Below are 2,951 nucleotides of genomic sequence, written 5' to 3' on the forward strand. Positions count from 1 at the left end.
CAATATAAATTCTACGTCCGGCCGGCTTATCCAGGATCGGGTCGGGGGGGCAGCAGGAGACCCAGCTCTCCCCAGCGACACCAGCTCATCCTGGGGGACTCTGAGACGTTCCCAGGCCAGACGGGATACATGATCCCTCCAGCGAGTCCTGGATTTTCTCCAAAGTGCCAGACATATTTTGAAATCATTTTAAGATGCTATTTTAAAAATATTTCAGAACCGCAATTTAGAGGATATGAACAGGTGGAATTTACGCAGCTCATTTACACACTTTTCCTGAAGATAGAAGAGTTTGTTGAATCTGACGTGACATGTTCGGACGAACCCTTTGCACGAACAAAAGTAAGAGAAATTTAGGATAAGAATACGAACATGTTCTTGCATGAGGCCCAATGAACCGGCAATAAGACTTTTCTTCTTCTTCTTCTACATTTATCGGCGGATTACAAACCACTTTCAGGTGCATACCGCCATCTACTATACAAGAGTATGCAACTCCATAGCCTCCACAGTCTAAATTCTATTTTTAATTTTGCATTATGTAAAAATTTAAATAACGCTTTCCTAGTCTCTCTTATTTCTTCTTCATTCCCTTCTGTTCCCAAAATTCCTTCCAAACTCCATTGTCGCTCTGCCTCTCTTACTGTTTTCTTTAGCTTCTCTCTTTCAACTACTGTATATGTATTACACATTTCATAAGAATTTGTTCTACATTTTATTTTTCTCCACAACCCTCACAGTTTTCGTTTGCCCTTTCTCCTATTAAATATAAAAAGTCATTCAGTAGTGTATGACCTACTCTTAATCTTAACATACTCACTTTTTCTCTTCTGTTTCTTTCTCCAAGGTTCTTCGTTACCACTGATTTTTGTATTTTGAATAGATTTCTTMCTTTCYTGTCTTCATTCCATCTATTTTGCCATATTTCTATTTCTTTCCTTTTGATTAATGATTTAGCCTCTCCTTTCCCAAAAGGGACCCAAACTGTTATTTCACTGCTTTTTAAGCCAGTTTATCAGCAGCTTCATTTCCCTTTACCCCCTCATGTGCTGGCACCCAACAAAACTGTACATCTATGCCACCTGAACAAACTGTGCTGAATTTCTAATACAAGATCCTTTCTGTTGTTCCCTTCATGCTGAATACTGTCTATTACTGCCTTTGAGTCTGTGCACACCACTACCCTGTCTGGTCTTACTTCCTCAACCCATTGCAAACTAATGATTACTGCTATCATTTCAGCTGTAAATACTGAAAGGTGATCTGAAAGTCGTTTTGAAATGCATATTTGAAATTCTGCAATATATGTACACCCCTATTCCCACACATTGTGTTCTTTGATCCGTCTGTATAAATTTTTAGGTAATTGTAATATGAATGTCTGATATAAACACTTGTTTTAACCCTTATTTCATTTAATTTTCATTCTTTTTTTCTTTTCCAGTATGTACTTGTCTGCTTTTATCTGTGGGTATAACCATGAARGATTAACACTAGTTGGATTAATCTGTGTAAATGTTTTGTTATCTAGCTCATATAATTTAGCCCATTAATTTCCTTTCCACCCAAACCCATTTCTCTGAAATTTGGAATGTTCCCAACAGTCTATTAAAACTTGTGAAGCAGGGTTCTCCTCTTTACTTCCTTATAGTTTAGTTTAGTCCAGTATGTTAATGTTAATGTTGACAATAAGACTGAGACAGGACAGGGCTTAAATACACTGAAAACTAATGAATCAACAGAAAACACCTGGGGAGAAACACGAGGGTGATCATCAAGGTGATGCGGGGCAGCTGGGCTGAGACACACAGGGGAACATAGAAACACTAGGAAAACCAAGGTGAAAAATGACAAACCATGACAAAACGAAGGAGAGTTTGGTGCATCAGCGTGTGGAGAGAGAAGCAACATTGCTTTCATTTTCCTACATCTTTGTAATACTCTGAATTTTTTTTAGGGATACCAAAACACAAATGCTTCCAACCACTCCTTATATCTTTATGTTTTTCTTTCAAAAAGTCAGATTTTACCAAATAAATGTTGTCTTCTTGATCCATAGTTCTCCAGACTTTCTAACTTTCTAAGCCTTTATTTGGACTAAGGTTGCTTGTTCACTTGTTTTCTGTCCAAAGCTTTTTGTACCTGACCATGAAATAATCAGGCAGAAAGTGCCTGGAAAAAGAGAACAAATAAAAAAGAAACTCCTGAACTTAACTCTTGAGGAGTTTTAGAGGCATTTTATGTCTTGTTGAATGATTCATGGTTAAATGATTCGGTTGAGTTGAGTGTTTTAGCAAACTTTTTTTCTTTTTTGAAAATCTTTAAATACTGGACAGAACAAAAGAAAAAAAAGCAACAAACATTAGTCTTTTAAAGATGAAAAATGTGACATGATGCTGATGTTGATCTTATCAACTGTAATGTGGAAAATTTTCCCTATCAAAAAAGTCTATCTAAACTGATTAACTCAAAAAGGAGGGATAAACTAAATTTTTTAAATTTTCTACTATTTGGCAATTTATAGGATACTGATATTGATTGTTTAGAATTGTAAAACGAAATGAATTGATTGTAATTAGATTTGAATCTGGTTTTGGATTAGTTTAGAACAGAGTTAGATTTACAGTATGCAGTGATGACTTCGATGTAGGAAAATTTATTTGAACTAAATCAAATCAAACTGAATCATTGGTCAAAAGATCTGAAGATAAAACAGTATATTCACAGCATTTGTTGTCTCTAATCTGCCAGGGGAATATCTTGTATTAAAATACTTTCTATGTTTGCTTTATTTGATTTAGAAAGTTGAAATAGGCAACAACAAGGCTAAGAAAAAAGTACTGAACAATATGGAATTTAAATGAGCTGAAGATTTCAGGGACATAGTAGGATCCAGTATCAGCCACCAGAGGGAGGTATTACCTCATGATCAGGATAACCCAGTCCACGAT

This window comes from Austrofundulus limnaeus, unplaced genomic scaffold, assembly GCF_001266775.1.
Source record: "Austrofundulus limnaeus strain Quisiro unplaced genomic scaffold, Austrofundulus_limnaeus-1.0 Scaffold265, whole genome shotgun sequence".
NCBI lineage: Eukaryota > Metazoa > Chordata > Actinopteri > Cyprinodontiformes > Rivulidae > Austrofundulus > Austrofundulus limnaeus.